This window comes from Caretta caretta, chromosome 9, assembly GCF_965140235.1.
Source record: "Caretta caretta isolate rCarCar2 chromosome 9, rCarCar1.hap1, whole genome shotgun sequence".
Classification (NCBI taxonomy): domain Eukaryota; kingdom Metazoa; phylum Chordata; order Testudines; family Cheloniidae; genus Caretta; species Caretta caretta.
The window spans coordinates 60,129,107-60,147,303 of NC_134214.1; the positions used below are offsets into that span (position 1 = coordinate 60,129,107).

Below are 18,197 nucleotides of genomic sequence, written 5' to 3' on the forward strand. Positions count from 1 at the left end.
GGATTAATTTCCCCCTTTCTTGCTTTCTTTTTGCTGCTACTACTGTATATAGGCACACCTTTTATAAATAACAATTCAAACTTATCCAAGTCTCTTTAATACATTAAATGTACCAAACACCCTTCCACACTTTTCTGAACTAGATTAAAAAAAATCTCATTATTTCTCAGCTGTATCTGCCAATGGAAAAGCAAACACATTAAAAGAGTTTCTGCAAAGAAATTGAATCTCAACTTAAAGTGTCTCCTCCACTGTAATAATGAATAATAAAACACTCCATGGATCTCATTTAAGGCTTTGGCCTGACACAGAGTGACTACCTTTTGTAATCTTTACTTTCCTGTGAACAGGGAAGAAATGTTCTTTATTAGTGGCCCACTCACATTCCTTTCTGTCCTGCAGGGTACAATACAAGCTAGATTGCTAAAAACTGGCCCCAATTCTGTAAACTGATCCACAAAGGAAGATCCTGGCCAGTGGAGCTCTGCATAGGCTCAAGGGTTTAGCTGGGTGGATCAGCTTGCTGGATTGGCCCTCCTGCTACATCTATGAAACCCAAACGCATGGAGCAAAACCATTAATAATTGCAGTGGTTTGGAAGGGCTCAAATTCCATACTACTTAATTGTTGTCATATGCTGTATGAGCACTGTCAAAGCACAAGTGTGAAGGATTGGGGTGGGGGTGTATGTGAGCCTGCCCAGAGTAGAGACAGTACTCTCCTTGTTCTCCTCCATCTCAGACTTCATTTTTTTTAAAGTCAGTGTCTGGCTGCTATAGTTGTAAATGGCTTGTTGTAAATGATGCAGCAACAGCTTCCTGAGTTTGCAGAGAGCCTGAAACAATAGCTCTGAGGAAAGTCCACTACTTTCCATAGGCACTATACTCTGCTGCCAATGATGCTAGATTAAAGGTCATCTTAGTTAAGGATAGGGATGCTCTCCAAAGCTGGGGGAAAGGAGAGGCAGGAGATTACAGAAGAGCTACACCAGCCTCTGCTAAAGTGGGGGCGCTGGAAGAGCCGGCGGGGGTGAATCCCAGCTCTCGGCCTTTCACCGCACATGGGTGGGGGGAGTGTCAGACTGGCTTCAGCTTGCTGAGGCTTGAAGACCCCAGCTCCCGACGCTGGGAGCGGGCAGGGACCGGCTGTCTCCGTGCCCAAGGCCGAGAGCAGCGTGGGGGTGGGCTCTGTCATTTGCCCCGGGCGGGGCGCCGCTCTCCACCCTGGGGAAGGCTGCTGGGCATGGGAAGACCAGGCTCTGGGGCGCGGGGCTGGAGTCGGGGGCAGCTCAGAGCCGGCAGGAGCGGGCTGCCTTTGCCGGGCACCTCCCGCCGGCGGCTTGCGCTCGGGGCGGCTCTGTGCGCCCTTACCTGTGGGGAGCGGAGCTGGGGAGGCGGGGCGGGAGGCGGCGCGGCGCGACTCTGCCCTGCCTCCCCGCTCGCCGCCGCTCGCTCCCCGGCCGGCGCTGTGTCTCCTGCGCCTCCAAGATGAGCGGGCAGCGGCGAGGCGGCTGCCGGAACCCGCTGGTAGGTGGGAGCCCGAGCCCGCCCGTCCGCGCACGGACCCGTGGCGGGGAGCGCTGGGGGGTGGGCGGCGAAGGCTGGCCGGGCGGGTCCGTGTCCCTGCTGCTCTCTGGGCGGGCTGGGGTGGAACTTGGTGCTCGCCGCGCGCCGCTGGTGGGAAGGGAAGGGGTTAATGGTGTTTGTCTCCAGGGGGAAGGAGGTCGTTTGGTGTTGGAAGAGGCGCGTGTGGGTAGCACCCCTCTCCCCGCCACCTCCCCCCCAAACTGGCTTCTCAGGGGAGCTCTTAGCCCAGGGCCTGGCTTGTTTGCTTGGCAGAGGGCGAGCAAGTGGCGCAAACAGCAGCTTGTTGTGAGGGAGTTGACGCGAAACCCGATCCCTGTTCCTGGCAGGGCAGCGTCCTTGCAGTTTGGGGTAGGAGTGCGCGTCCTACTGCCAGCCCTGGCCTGGTCCTGACATTGCATGGTGGCGGGGGGGAGAGCAAATCCACTGTGCAGGGCACGGCTCCCCCAGCATGGGCAGAATTAGCAGGTCAGAGATGATGGTCACAGTCCTCCCCCTTTCCCCTTCTTGTTTCCTACAAAGCAAGGCTTTTTTAACTGCCAAGTGTGTCTGCCCTAGTAGGGCAGATAGATTAGTTAGCGCTGCCAGTGCTTTGCAACTTGTTCCCTTCCAGAGCAGGAAGTTAGGTGCCTTGAGTCCATCCTTAACTCTGGCTAATACCAGCTGAAGGAAGGACCCCCCCCCCCCCCATTTCCTTTCCAGGTCTCCTTGCTGGCTCTGAACAGTTGCAGTTCAATCAGTGATTTTTTTTTTTTTTTTTAACTAGTAGCTTTTCCGATCTTGTCACTTGCTGGGCTCTGCTACTTACCTCCCAGGCTGGTACATGCTCCTGAATTAATACATAATAATTAATAAATAGTCTCTCTCCCGTCTGACTTTGCAGGCTGGGTAGTGGCCTTTCCCGCTTTAAGCCTAGAGATTAAATGTTCAATGATCCTGTTTCAGTTTCAAGCTTCTCTTCTGGTCAGCAGGGTGCAAATGCTGTGGGTTTGCTCCAGTCGGATCTTGTTGCTAACAGTGCTATACAGCTTTAGTGGCCATAAAGTTTAGTTAAAAGGGAGTTAAGAGATAATGGGTTTCTTGTTATTTAGACAGCTCTCCTCTGAAATCAAAGGCAGAGCGAGGGAACTGCACACATAAAGACAGTAATAATGCTAATTTGCCAGTTCTGAGCAGTGAGGTCTGAGAGAGTGGCTGGTATTTGAAAGAATGTTTTGCTATTGTTTTTTATTGACTTTCTGCTTTTACTGACGTGATCACTGGCTTTGAAATGTAGCATATTATGACAAGGTAGACAGTGTGTCTGAGTAGCACTATTTTAATTCTAGTTTTCAAGTCTTACTCATAGCTTTTGGAAGCGCAGTGTGCATCACCTGTGTAGTTTATGACTATAATACATATATTTCTACATGCAGCTGCAGTGGTTCAGGTGCTTAATGGCAGCTCTGTCAAATGGGGTGGGGGAATTTGGGATATGTCTTGGTGTCTCTCAATTCTCTCAAGTTTGAGTGTGTTGATGGGTTAAGCACTGCCTGTGATTGTGGGTGTGACACCTCCTCCCCATGGAAAATGAATTCTGAATCCTTGATTCAGTCATTGTTGGACAATGATTCAAACTAGAATGTCCCCATCCAAGGAGCTGCCACAGGTTAGCCAGACTGGTAGCCTGTAACCACTACAGCTCAGCAAGGCACAGTTGCAGTGTGTTTCTAGCTAGTGTGGTGTTGTTACCTATGAACATTAAGGTCAGTGGTGGGCAGCATGCTGGGAATTTGGAGTGCAGTGCCAATTGCTTATATTGGGGACTGAGACATGTTGGGTACAGGTTTGAGCGGCTCCTTTATCCTATGAATAATATTAATACCCCCTTCCTTCTCACTACTTTAAAATAAGCCAGGTACCCCTGTCTATAGATAGCATTGATGTCCCGCTCAGGAGTGGGGAGGCGAGAATGTCACCTGATGTAGATGATGACAGACAAATTTGAGGATGGCAGTGGTGAGCTGCCTGTATTTCCTACAGGCAGCTTTTTGCTGTGCCTGTCACTGCCGCCTGTAACTTGTTAGGAATCTGCTTGTGTTGCTTTCCCTTTGCTTTTCCTTTTAATGAATAAATAATAAACACCACTCAGAAATGAAGAAAAGTAACAACTTGCCTTGATGCAATAGAACAAAACACACAAGTGACTAGAACTGGGTGTACAATGAAGCTACAGGAAAAAGAGCAAGCAGGGCAAAGATCCAGAAGGAGGAAGTACCTTTGGCAAAGGTCCGTTGCATGGAGTTAGGTGGTGGTTGTTGCTCCCAGAGCCGTGGGTGTGCCTGATGTTTACAAACAATTACAGACCGGCCTGTGCCCGGAGGAGCCTTTTGCAGCGCCAAGGGAAAGCCGTGTGCACCCTGTATGTGCTAAAAATTACCCTGCCTGGTTTGTCAGCATTGCTCTTCTGAAGCTGCTGCTGATAAATTCCATCCACTGAAATAGATCACTTGCAGTAATAATGGGAGCCGACAGCATCCCTGACAGAGGCACAAGACGTAAAGTGACTGCTAACTGTTATGTGTGCAGACAGACATACGTGTGAGTGAAGACGAGGGAGGTACAGTTTCTGAGCATGCACGTGATTGGCTTCTGACTATTCAAAAAAAATACTGTTATTTTAAATCACCCTCTGTGATTTAAATCTTTCCAAATGTTTATATTTTTACCCTTAAAGGTTGGCCTGATTTTTAGGTTTGTTTTGGTTGATGTTTCTGCCCCCTGTTGAGTGTTCCCCAATCAGTTCTGAGGTGACTGTGTCCTGTTTAACCTGGCAAGTCTCGGGCGGAGGTGATAAGAATTGTCCCAACGGTGCATTTCCCAGGGGCTGCGCTTTCAAAACGGGCTCATGGCTGCTAAGTTTAAATGCCTTGGTTTTCAGTTCCAAGTAAAGCCAAGGATGATGGGTGACCAGCCCCTCTAGAAATGTGGGTGTCCCCAGTCAAGCACTTGAAACCATTCTTTAAAAAAAAAAAAAAAAAAAAGTGACTGTACCCTCTCCGTTAGGGGTCCGTCTGCTCTAGTGGGATAAGCCAGTGCTATATTGCAAGGAATAGCACAAAGGCAAGGAATAAAGGGACTCTTTGGGACAGAAGGCATTTAAGGCTGAGTTCTGCTCATGTAATTCTGTGGTACGGGCTTAGATCTGAATATTGAACTGCTATGTACTGTTGCCACTGAACTCATGGCTTAAATGGTCCCAAATGGCAAGCCTGAAGGCTAGTTAGCAGCTGCAGTCTTCTTCTGTGATATTTAAAACCTGGTTTCCCCCCTAAAAAAAACAAACAAACAAAAAAACCAAAACAAACTGGGTTGGTTTGGATCTGGATTTCAGATTTCCAAGTTGAGGCGTGTGTGGATCTGGGGTTTGGTTGGGCTCCCAAGCTGAGATTCAGGACCATCGCTGCTTATTTTGCTTGCTAGGCCCCTAGCAGCCAGCTGAGTGGGAATGATTGTCAGCAGCGCTGCTTTGGCTTTCAGTCTCCTTAGAGCTTTCGCTGCTGTGTGTGTACCTGCCAAGAACACAACTGCGTGCCTAGCCCTAGGAACCCTCTTGGCCAGAGAGAACACCCTTGCTTGGGTTTGAAGTCACCCATATTCTGATCAGTCCTGGAGCTCAGATGCTGGGGACTGTGCTCCCTGCCCTCCCCCGGCTTTGTAAAGCACTCTGCTTCACAGCCACTGGTGTAAAGTTGGCTGCTTTTTATTATTTTTTCCCAGAGAATAGTTGTACGTTACGGCTTAATGAGAACTCTGGTTTAGTGTCATCTATTATAAATGAGTAACTCTGTTAGTTGCACTGATTAATGAGCAGAATACACAGTAGGGAAGGAAGCGACTGACCTTATTGGGCCTTCTGTTCGTGTTGTTTACTCGGTTGCTGTGTCTTGTGCATGTAGTGACAGCACTGGGTTGGAACTTGCGGTCCCAAGAACACCGGTGAAGACTGGTTATTTAGGGAAAAATTTGAACACTTGTGAGAAGCTGAAATACCCATACTGTGCTTTGTGCTAACACCACTGCTGGGCAGTGAAGCATCCTCACGGCAAAGCAAAGTTCCCCTGGCTGGACAGACCTTGGGAATGGAATGTCTCAGCCCTTGAATCAGATACCAGCTTCCTGTTTTCCCAAGTGAGGCTGTTAGCAAATGTTAAAAGGAACTCCTTCTCCAGCGGCCTAGAATGTATTTCTGTCCCTCTCTGGCTGCAGAGGAGGAAGCGGAACAAGGCCTTAGCCTATGCACACTTTATCCAAGAAAGCGATATGCTCTAAGCACTGCAAACCCTCCCTGCGCTGTGTCAGGACTGGCACGTGGAGCAGGAGGGGCTGGGGCCTGGCCAGCTTCAGTAAAATGTATCTCACTTGTTGGCTTTAAGATTCCCCAGCCCGTGCACTTCTTGGTCCCTCTCTGAGCCCCTAAGAGTGAGGGGCTGGCTGGGGAGCACAGGAGAGCTCATTCTGCATGGCTGGATGTACTGGCTTCTCTCAGGAAATACACCAGGGAGTGACCGCTGAGCTGGGAGCTGAGAAGGAGTCTCCCAGCTCCGATTTCCTCCTGCAGGGCTTGTAGCCACCCCCAGACAGGTGCTGCTTGCACCCTGCCCCTGCTCAGCTGTCTCTCTTCTCTCCCTCCTCCTTTCTGGCCTGTCTCCTTCTAGTGCATTTGCTGCCCCCAGTGCTGGGGGAGGGGTGGGGCAGAGAGCCCTGGGCTGGCAGCTCCTGTGGCCAGCTGTCCTAGAGACCCCTCAGGAGTCAAGAGGGTAGGCAGGTGGCTTTGAAGGAGCATGAGGGCAGATCCACTGGCTTTACCTGCAACCGTGAGGGAGGAGGGATAGATCTGGGGCCCTGCAGCCCTCCCTGTCCCTCTCCCTTGCCCTCTTCCCCAACCTGGCCTCATGCCTTCGAGCGCTGCAGGTTTTTGTGGTGTTACGTGATATGTGTAAATGCCTCAATCTTGTCCTGTTTTGCATGTGTGCAGGGATCCTCCAAGAGCAGGGAAGGGTAGCGGGATATGGGGCTCATGCTCCCTTGGGCACCAGGCTGGGGTCCTGCCGCTGCATCCAGCGATGCTCGCTTGCCCAAAGGCATGAGGATGTGACCAGTTCTCAACTCCCCTCGGGTAGCAGGTGTTGGGGAGGAGGCTGCACACTGCTCCGCTTTAGGACCTCAGGAAGGAGTACGGCTGAGTACCCTGTGTCTCCTCCCCCCCCCCCCGGGTCCTATAGCCCTGAGTGGCTGAGGGGCTCGGCTCGGTGCTCCGTCTCTGCTGCTGCCTTGCAGCCCCCAACCTTGGTCAAAGCAGAATCTTTTTAAAATGTCCACCCTTTTTACATCCGGTATTTAAAATGAACTCCCCCAAGGTTGAGCTGCCTCCAGGGAGGAGAAAACCAAGTGAGCTGGCAGGATACAGCAGGTCTCCAGTGACGAATTTTTCCAATCTCCCCCCCATCCCCTTTCGTGTTTAAATGGTCTGTGTCCAATCCCGGCCCGCTGGCCCCAGCACTGCACCAGCCTCGCGGTGGGGACTGCACACACTTGGCCAAGTGATCAGAAAGGTCATCTGCTTGCACTACAGCTGCTGCAAGCTCCTCGGAGTCTGCTGCAGAAATGCACGGCATTTGCGCCGTGCTGCTGCATTGCAGCCCACGTCCCTATTTTTATTTCCCCTCTGCAGCATTGGAGGCAGCGCTGTCACCGGGGCGGGGATGGTCCACAGCCGGCCTCTTGCTTCACTAACAAATCCCCCCGCTCCTGGGAACTGTTCCAAACCATGGCAGTGAATGATGTGACAGCTCCCTAGGGAGTCGGTGGGGGCTGCGGTCCATGTGGGATTACAGACCCCTCTGTCGCCAGCCTGGGGGCCTGCAGCCCCACCCACCTTTAGGGATTCTGGGGCATGCCGCAAGGAGCAGCGGCTAGTGCTGCTGCTGGGAAGGGGGCAAAGGCTTGGTCCCTCACAGCTTGTGGGGGTGCAGGCTGTGGGCAAGGGGCTGTGCCCTTCTTTGCTCCTCTGTGATGTGGGAGGGTGAAGGGTTCGGTGTATTGCTTTTCTATCCCTCCGAAAGCCAGCTCTTCCTTGCTTGTGCTGGAGGACTCCTTGGGGGTCTGGGATGTGCATTGTGAGCAATCCCACCTCACCTGCCTGGGTCCAGACTGTCCAACGGGGGTCCTTTCTTCCAAATGCTGCTAGTCAGAGGTGCGACCCAGCGAACACAACTGACAGTTTGGAGCAGGCTGCGGCTCTGATCCTATCCAGACTGGCGCATGTGCTCTGGTGGAGGCGTGGAATGAGGCTGCTGACCCCAATGGGATTCTTTGTATGAGTCAAGTGAAGCAAGTGTAGGGGTGAGCTGCATTTCCTTTCTCTTCGCAGCTGTCCATCACCCGACTCTTGCTGTAACTTTGTCAGTTTTCCATTGCCACAATGTTTCCTAGGGTGGGCAGGGCCCGAGTATCTAACCTTTTGGGTTTTAAACTACTTTAAGAATCAGAGAAGGGCACAAGGCCAATATATTCCCCTTTGCAGGCCCCCTTTTTTGACAAGATCATCTTTCTCATTAGTATTGGTTTCGCACAGAGCGGCTCTGCCTCTTTCTCGCCATCCCAGTGTCACATCTGGTAATATGATCAAGGCACGCTACGGTGTGTAGGTGGCCTCTGTTGATAAGGGAGGGCATGGGGTGAAGAGGGATGATTATAATGGCCAAGTCCCGAGGGGAAAGGTTGAGACCGCTGATCTATGTTCAAGCAGGCTTGCAGAGACTCCAGATGCATCTGGTTTTTCAGCCGAGTGGTGAGGAAATCTGGAGGACCGCTTTGTAGCTAGACTACTTCCTCCCTAGCAATGGTGTGTGGCATGACTGCGAAGTGAGTGGCTGTGTGAGCCCTCTCCCCAGGAGCATTGCCGCTGGATGCGATGAGCAGTGTGACAGAACATGCTGCTTATCGCTTTCCTGTGTAATTATTTATGGGTGTGGAAAACACGCACATGATCAAAGGCAGAGGCTGCCTCCTGGTCTCAAGCCATTAGGTGCTTTCTATCTGCACCCTGTTCTCCGTTTAAACTGGGACAGGAGTGTGACCATCCGTCACGTTTCAGTCCGACGCTGAGCTGAGAGAAGCTCCAAATAGGCAGCAAATGTTACTTAAGGGAGCTGGAGAGTATTTCCCAATAAAACCCACATTTATTATTTAAAATTGCGCTAACTAGGATATGGCCAGCGGGAAAAACGTGCTTAGTATACTATGGCAAGCAACCAGGTTTAATAAACGGATGTCCGTTCTCCCCCACCTGCTGCATTTCTGGTGTAGGGATTGGTAAACAGCTGCCAAGTGCTTGAAGGGAAATAAAACCAGGCTCTGCTTGAGGCATATCAAAGGAGCATGCTCAAAACCTGGAGTGTAGGGTGTGCTTATTGTATGCTCTTCCCCAGCATCGTGTGTGTTCTGGACCTGATCTTGCGGTCCTCTTTCAGGCAAAACTCCCATCGGTGGATTGGGACTTCTATATTCACCCATGCAAATTAATGACAAAACTCACTGTCTCCTCCAAAACCTCCAAGTAAGTTGTATTTATTTTACAGCTATTAAAAAGTCTGCTGAAGGCACTCTGAGCACACATGCCCCTGAAGTCAGCATGAGTTCTAGGGTTGAGGATAGGACTCAGCATCTGAGAGCAGACGGGCGAAGCCCAATAGATCATAAAAAGGGGGGAAGTATTACTTTCCCCATCTGTGATGCCAGGGTGAAAATGATTGCTATCTGTAGAGTGGCTTGAAATTCTCATCTGAAAGGGGCTATACAATTTATTATTATTGCTAGAATTCATGTTGAATAGTGACATTAATCAGTGGGTCATTTATTTATTTCTTATATTACAGATTCAGTAACTGGATCACATTAAGGGTAATTGCCTTGGAAAATTTCATTTAAATCCAGTGTTGAGTTAGTCGACCAAACCAAACCAAACCAAAAAACCCCCCCAAGCCTTAGCTTCTGTTAGTAAGCAGGGGCATTATAATGGCAAGTGTCAGCACCAGCATAAAAAAAGCAGACTGGGAGAAAAGCTGCATGGGAGTAAACAGAAAAGATGCTAAAAAGATGCACTCCTCATGCAGCCTCCTGCAGCAGCAAGTCAGAGATGCCAGGGACTAAATTAGCTTCTGTGTTCTTCAAAGAGACATGGAGCATATGAAATGTGTGTCATGAACAGATATCAAAGGAATCCCAGTAAATCTGGTTGTGTAACTGGGCTGATTAAAATTAGGCTGTTTAATTATGCTCAAGCACCTGAAATGCCGTGTGCCGTCCAGAGAGCAGCGGGGCCCTGAGTGAAGCTGTGACATTACCGCAGGCTAGCATGAAGCTATTAACCTGCTCTGTTGCTGGAAGGCTCCAGGTGCTAAGACAGGGCTGACGATGTCATGGCCTGATGTGGGTGCTCTGGTGAACCTGCTTGATTTATTTGCCTCTCCTAGGGAGTTCCCATCTGTGTTCCCCAGGGGGGAGGGGCACACTTGAGGTCCTCGTGTGCCTGCTAAGTTACATTACATTAGAATGCACGTTAGCTAGCACCGGGCAAAACATGCAGGCTGTCATGGTTTTGAAGGGATCGGCACTGGCTCTACCCTGCCCCCATTGAGCTGTACCATTGGCTGTCGTAGGATCAGAGTTCGGCTGACTCTGAGGGCATCTGAAACACCCTCTCTCTGTGTAGAGCTGGTTCGTTGTGGTTACAGTCCTGTGGCCTGGCCCTGGGTGCACTGCAGAGTTAACCACAAGGAGCTGAGGCAGTGTTAGGCACTGGAGGGCGTGTTAGGGAATGTGTCCGAACTCGGGTAGTTTCCCTATGAAGATGAGCCCTGATGGGCTGGCATTAACCTTGTTAGTCGCCGGCCGGCCATTCAGAAGGCACCAGATACTGTTACCCAGCAACTTAACATCCAGCCAGAGGAGGGCACCATACGCCCCACAGCGCAAGCAGGTCAGAGGGGCCCAGGCTCAGGAGGAAGCCAGAGGTTGCCCGTGAGCAGGCAGCTGGAGAGCAGAGCTTGGCAGCTGGCGGTGCAGGGAAGGCTGGGCACTAAGCAGCCCAAGAGCTAGGATAGGCAGGGAAGCATCTGGGTGCTTATCGCTGGCGAGAGGCCAGCAGCATTTCTTGTACCCATATTTAACAGCCCCTAGGGCTGAGCGAGGGACTGCTGGCTTCTCTCTCACTGTGGGGCTGAGGGTATTTACACCTATTATTTCTGCAGCCTAGAAAAGCATCATCTGTTCCCTGCAGTGTGTGAGTGTTAATGGGACCCCGAAAACGGGAGCCTACAGAGCCCAGTGCCGGGAGCACCTGCCGTGCACTGAGCAGGCTGCAGAGGGGGCTGCTGTGTCACGCAACACCCTGCAGCGGGGTGTGGACACCATGTTTGCTTAGCACATGGGGAGTGGTGTTCTCCTTAAGGATCTCATGGCTTTTCACAGGGATGGATCACCAGGTTGGGAGAGACAGCTACCACAGGGCCTAAACCTGCTGCTCCTCTGTCTGTACAAAAGACGGGGCGTCGATGATGGAGGTCCAGCGTCAGTGCACTGGGGAAGAGCCCGGTCCCCTCCTCTGACCCTTCTGCCATGTGGCAATGGCAGCAACCAGGGCTGTGTTCAATATTGCACAGGGACAGGTTAGAATAGCCAGAATAAATGGCTTAAGATGACTTGGGGATACAAATACAATTTCTTTAGGGTACAAAACAAACCAGCTAAAACTAGTTAATTAGCGAATGTCTTGTCACCCAACATACTTAGCTCTCAGCTGGAAACCCCACTCCTTGATAGGTTATAATGGTGCTAGATGGTTCATGGGCCTGGAGCTGAGGCTCCTGGATGAAGCCAGCCAGCAGATGCCACTGGGTAAATAGAGGCAAGGTGTTTGGCCAGAAATTGTCCTTGTCTGGTGTGTAGTCAATGCCAGTGCGATATGGCTGGATCCTTGTCATAGGGCTGCCTGCCAGGAACTCCTTCTGTCAACTGGCTGTGCCCTGCCTCAGTTTCCCCATTCAGAGTCCCCAAAACAGTCCAATTAGTTTTTCTTAATGCCAGTAGCCCTTGTGGGGTTAAATTTATAACAAAAGCACGTGTGCTCCCTCCCCCCACCCCAACAAGCCCCAACACTGTAGTCCAGTCAACACATCAAAGGCAGCCCTAGCTTCTCAGTCAGCCCTGGCACCCCTCACCATGCCCCAGCTCCTTTGCCTTTCCAGCTGGAGTCCTGCCCCACTCTTCCCTGTGGCAACCCCACAGCCTCTCTGCTAGGAGCATCCCTCACTCCCTCAGCCCTGTCATAGTTCCTTTGGGTCCAGGAAAGTAGTTAGTCCAGCCTTGGAGATGTCAGTGGGTGGGCCCCTGCACTTCTCCCTTCAGCCCTCCCTGGGCTTGGCTCTGGCTTAGTCAGCAGGCAACCCCCACTGCTGCTTTCTTGCCTTCAGCATTCTCCCAGGAACCACCTTCTGCTGGCTTCAGGGTCTCCCCTGGTCTCTGGCAGCTCTCACCTGCCCTTCCTGGCTGCACCCGTCTGCTCCGGCTCACTGGGACCCACTTTATAGGCCCCAAGTGCTGCCCTGCCCTCCTAATTGGCCAAGCAGGGAGTACCCGTTCTAGCAGGGGATCTGGATCTACTTCATTCACATGGGGAAGCCACCCTGTGACAACGCAGTGCCCACATCGCAGAAAACTTCACTGTGGCTGGCACTGATTGGCCATCTTGTATGCAGTTTCAATGGAGGCAAAGGGGTGTGCGGGCTCTGAACTCCAACCTGCCGGGGCTGGACCACAGGAGCCCGGGGGAAGAGAGAGCGGCATGGGAGAAGCTTGCAGCAGTTTTGGCTGCACTGCCCCTGCTCTGCGGGTGAAGGGAGGATCCCAGTCTCCAGAGCGCCAATGCAGTGCTGAGGTAACAGAGATAATTGTTCCAAAGGCACCCACGTCTCTTCCCCCAGAGAGCTCAAGGGGAGAGAATAGGGATTTCCTGCGCGATGCAGGGAAAAATTGTAACTAATGGAATAATAGTTTCCAGCATGGTGCACCCCAAAGTGACTTATCGGCAGTATTCTGGCTTGTGCTGCCCCTTGGCACATGCCGGAAACCTACCGCCAGTGCTGCACATTTGGTGGCCCCTCCAAAATGTTTCAGAGGCTTTGGGCCGGCCCACAATAGAGGTGCATTACAGGGTATGTCTCCACTGTAGTCAGGCCAGCCCACGTAGTTGAACCAGAGCTTGCTCGCTCACAGTAGTTGCAGCGACACAGGCCAGCTGGCCGAGTATGTTCCTTGGGTTCACAGTGGGGTTGTACTCGGGTGACTACCCCATCCCACCGCCTGTGTTGTTGTGGTTAGCTGGATCGAAGCTAGCTTGGGTGTGTCTACATTGCATCTCCCAGTGGCTGTGTAGACTCTCCTAAGATCTCACGCAGATGGCTGCTGCTTGACCCAGGCTCCTCACAGTCGCTGTCTGGTTCCCAGGCACAAGCCTAAGGCTGCAATGTTTGTGTTAGAAAGGCACTTAGCCTGGATAGTGCAGGCTTCGGCTTTGCAAACATTTGTCACTATCTTAGAAGACTCACTTTCCTCCCTTCCTCATGCCCAATAGAATGCAGTCGCCGGGGGCGGGATGGTGGTTTGATGGCACGCCCCACTGCGCAGTAGTGTGGAGCTTTGGGGGAGAGGTGGGAACAACTTCGAGAAAAATGTCCCCCACCAGAAAGTGGGCTGTAGCCTCCAGAAGCACAGAGTGTTAGCGAAACGATGGCCTTACAAACTGCCTTATGTTGCTGAAGTTTCTGATGCAGCCCAGGGTGACAACAGGATGTTTAAGATGCTGTGGCAGAAGAAATCCAGAAACTGCGAGTTGTTACTGAGATTTATGGGCACAGTCTGCATAAAAGCATTTTATTTATCTGAAAACATCTGACACATACTTAAAGCTGGCACTCTAAAGTTTCTGGAATTCTTCCGGCATAACATTCCCTGGAGTAGCATTCATACACATTGTCTCTCTCCTAAACTTTACATGTAAACACTGACAGCTCATTTAGGGAACGTGCACACTGTAAAGTAACCACTCTGTTTACTAGTGTGTTTTAGCTCTGGCGCTTTGTGTTCCCATCTTCCTATGCCCTTGCAAATTGAATCCAGAGTCTGACATACTGGAAGCCCCAGGTACCTTTCTCCGGAGCTGAAATGTTTATCCAGGGAGTTGAGTGCTGCAGCATGAGAATCTGGGCCCTCTGGTACTCTGTGCTGACACACCAATCTGCAATTCACTCTCCATCTTCACTTTTAACTTGCAAGATCCTGTCCTTTAGGAGCATGCTGGAGACGGAGCCAGAAACAATTCAGTTTATTTAGCAAACTGGCCCTGATTTCTCCTGGTCTGTGCTTTACATTATGATGGATGGGGAGTGAGTGCTCCAAGACATTGTTTTAGCTCCCCTCAAAGATGCCTTTGTCTGCTCTGCTTGTTTTTTCTCCAGAAATGTGCTCTGGCTTTACTTGGAGGGTTTCCCTGGCTGCTGATGGTTCTGTCTTGCTTCCTGGTGCTGGAAGCTTTTGCACATGTATTATTAGGAAGGGATGGTCTGGGACTGTATGTGTAGGACCCAGCTCTGCCCCTCTCTGTGCCCCACTCTAACTACTGCACTGCTCCTTTGCTTGCAGTGTTGCTATTCCAGCGTGATTCGTGATTAGCACTGCAGCTTTTAACTCTGCCAGAAGCCAGGCCTTGCTCGGGTTGTCTCCTGAGCCCATAGTTCTCTATCTTTGCCTGCCAAACTTGCTTCTCCTCCTCCCTCTCTCCTCAGGACCGTGGCCATTTCTTCAAGAGAACATATGCAAAGAGCTTTCTGATTCTGCTTCCGCAACACCTCTTCTCTCCTCCAGCCAGACACCCACTCCTGGATCCCCAAATGTTTCTTATCAGCTCCTATGCCCTGACTCCACTCACTTCTGACTTCTCTGAGCCATGTGCTCACATAGCCCCCAAGTCCCATTCCTTGACCCCATCTGGCTCTCCAGCTGCTGCCTCCTCCCCTTTGCCTTTCAGCTCCTTGAGTAAGACATCTGCTGCTGCCCTGATTTTCTACTGTTCTGCAATCCTAGCTTCCCCTGAAAATATCCTCCCAGGGCCTCCTCCTGCTCAGGTCCATGGGCTCTCTTCTTCTCTGCCATGGTGCTGTCTCCCTTGATCTCTCCCTACTCCTGTGCTCTAAGTCTTGGCTATTCCTTGGAGCTCCTCTTCTGTCTTCCCCTCTCTGTTGGCTTCTCTGGGCTCTGTCTTCTGTCTCCTCCTTTCCGGTGCTTCTTTGTCTGCTTTCAGGGCCTCTTCAGTTGCCAAGCCGAATCTCCCCCTTCTCTCCTGTGCAGACTCAAACCTCCGATGCATGCTGAGCTCAAACTTCTTCAACGTCCTCCAAGCTTCTCTGGTCCTCCCATCACCCAGTGCACAGTCTCAGTGTCCTGTCATGTCTCCTTTAGGGTGACTGGATGTCCTGATTTTTGTAGGGACAGACCCGATATTTGGGGCTTTGTCTTATATAGGTGCCTATTTACCCTCCCCCCCACATCCCCTGTCCCAGTTTTTCACACATGCTGTCTGGTCACCCTAGTCTCCTTCCATGCACTGTCTGTGCCATGTGCTGTGGCTCTCCTGCACCACCGCTAACCCTGATCCCCACCCGTCCCAAATGGCTTGGCCACCTCTCGCCTCCACTAATGCAAATGCTTCCTCCTGGCCGCCCTGCTCTTCACCTCACCTCACCCCCCATCCCACCCCATCCTATCCCATTCCAAATGCTGCTGCTCAAGTCACCTTCCTCTGATGGCCCTTCAGAGCCATCCAGCAGCTCCCAGCTCCTGACCCTCTGCGCCAGGCACGGCTCTGCCCTGGCCCATGTGTCTGTTCTCCCTTCTCGCTCCTGTTTTTGCTCTGCACAGCCAGCATGGCTTGCCGCTCCCTTTGTGTCCCTTGCTCACCCTCAATTGTGTAAGCCCTTCCTTGCTGCCCTGTCCCTATCCTCACAGCACACTCCTTTGTGCGGGCCTTTCAGCAAGGGTCTCCGGGAGCATCAGAAACGGTCTCAAATTCGTACTGGCACCAGGTGTGTCTGCACGATTTTAAGCTCCTGGAGGTAGGTGCTGTGTCCCCTCTTCTGGTCTCACAGCACGATGCACCCTGCCACCCCTTGGCCAGAGAGCACAGAGTCCTCGCTTCCCCTTCCTGGGGCTCAGGCGCTAGCGCCAGGCAGTAATGTCTGGGCTGTATTTAACGTCCACCCTTACAAATGGGTTGAAATAAAATTTGAAAACCGTAATGAAAAGAGCCTGTATTAGTGTGAAGGGCAACCAAACCTGACATGTGGTCCTGGGCTCCCTATCGGTGTCACCTTTATCACTCCATGTCCTGGCGTTTGACATGTTCTATCGTTTCCAGAAGGACATAATTAGCGCATCCTTCTTTAATTCCCGTTATCCCCCCATGATTCCTCAAGTCATTTAATCAGCACTTCATCTAATGAATAATTATCAATCAACATTATCCTTTCAGTAGTTAGGAGGTGATTATAACTAGTCCATTTAGCTAGGTGATTAGAGGTGAGGTAATGTTCATTTCAGCAATCTGTATGCTTCTGTCAGCTGTGTTTTTGCAGCTTCCCAAAGTGAATATAAGGGGTAACATACACCTAGCCGCTGGAATACCATTGTGAGGCTATGGTGACATGGCAAACCTTGGGAGAAAAGTCAGAATGGTGTGTTAATGTCACCAAACCACACAGATAGAATCACAGCCCTAATTTATGCATGTCTTGGGAGCATGTTATTCATTGCATATCTGCAAACAAATTTTGTTTTGCTGCTTCCTGTTTCTCATTCATTATTTCTACCTCTTCTTTCTCACCTCATCTCCCCATCTTCTCTCTGTAGAGGGAGTGTGATCTAGTGGTAAGACCAGGGTACCACGAATCAGTAGACTGGTTCTGTTTCTGTCTGTGCCCAGCAGTGTGTGGCCATGGGCACGTCACTTAATTTTTTGTTGCTCAGTGTTCCCATGACCTACCAGGCTACCTATAAGGCCCCCTCACTGTAGCATGTGAGTTAGCCCACAGCGGGTTTGTGAGGTTCCATCAGTAATAGGGATAGCTCAGTGGTTTGAGCATTGGCCTGCTAAACCCAGGGTTGTGAGTTCAATCCTTGAGGTGGCCATTTAGGGATCTGGGGCAAAAATTGGGGATTGGTCCTGCTTTGAGCAGCAGGTTGGACTAGATGACCTCCTGAGATCCCTTCCAACCCTGATATTCTATGATATTCTAATATCTCTAAAGTGCTTTAAGATCCTCGGATGAAAGGCATTATGTAAATACAAAATATTATGCTCCATGCCACCGAGGGTCTTTGCCTCCCTTCCCAATCTCTCCCTTGAGCGCAGCCAAGCCACTGAGCACTCTTACAATGCTTGTCTGTGATGGGAGTTCTAAAGTGTATTCTGGATGTTGGGAGACTGAATTGATTTAAACCCTGCCCTTTCACACACATTTCATTAAGCCCTTTGCTGCTGGCGGGTTCTCATGTAGTCCTGTGATCTGAGAAAAGTGCCCCCAGCTCCCGCTAGTGTCCTCGGGATTAATGCATGTGTATTACAGTTGAGCAGTTGTATACCGTGCCATTGCACGCATGGTGGTTTCTGTAGAGAATAAAGGCACAGTTGCTCTCAAGGGGAGAATATGCCTGTGGATGTAATGCTCTTTTTCTCGTGTGCCAGTTCCAGGCTCTGTTATTATTCCACTGATCTTCCGCTGCTCTGTGCAAGATACAAAGCATGTATTTTCCTTTCTACTCATTAAAGGAAAACCCCAGTGTAATATACAAGGCATTATCCCGCAGTACAGCTCATCACAGAGATGGCCAATCACTGAGAGCCGTCCCTTCCACTCCTGTTGGGTCACAGGGGAAAGCTGTGCTGTGCATAGGTAAATTAACATTGTAGTTAACTGGTCAAATAAACACAGTGATAATTGGTGCAGTTGTGGTGTTTACCTGCTTTGTTGTTGTTGTTTGTTTTGAAATTGGAGGCAGATGGGGATGAGGGCCAGTGACAGCTCACTGTCTATTTGCCTGAGTTTTGCCCTGGCTCTATACTGATGTTCTATGTGGCTTTGGGGAAGTCATTTACCTTCTGTTTATCCAGCTATAAAATGGGTATAACGCTTCCCAGCCTGCCTTGCCAGGGTGTTCTGAGATGCCAGCCCCTGTTTTCTCTGCTAGCACCCAGGTGTAAAATTCACACTGTCATGTCTTAACTTGGATCATAAGCTCCTTTGGGCAGGGATATTGTCTTGTACCTGCATGTAAAATGCCATGAGGATCAATGCAGAACATGTCTCCGACATGATTCTGAGGAGTTCATTAGCTTGTGTTTGTAGAAGTTACTTGAAATACTGTGATGCAGAACACTATAGATGTGAAAGATTAAGATTATTATTATTGCTCTATAACATCATTCAGGAGACATTCTATCACCCTGTGGCCTGGGAATGT

The 18,197-nt window shown here is 50.7% G+C and overlaps 1 protein-coding gene across 4 annotated transcripts in view; it reads left to right on the plus strand.

The window, feature by feature from the left end:
- Window positions 1-1,400: 1,400 nt before the first annotated feature.
- The window catches only part of MID2 (midline 2), a 337,379-nt gene continuing 320,582 nt past the window's right edge, over window positions 1,401-18,197 (plus strand). For 2 of the 4 annotated variants that reach the window (XM_075132349.1, XM_075132348.1), the window contains exon 1: window positions 1,411-1,526. The gene's annotated coding sequence lies outside the window, so the exon portion shown is untranslated. Of the gene's footprint in view, window positions 1,527-18,197 lie in introns of all 4 variants that reach the window. The other 2 variants (XM_075132350.1, XM_075132351.1) reach the window with 2 other exon arrangements.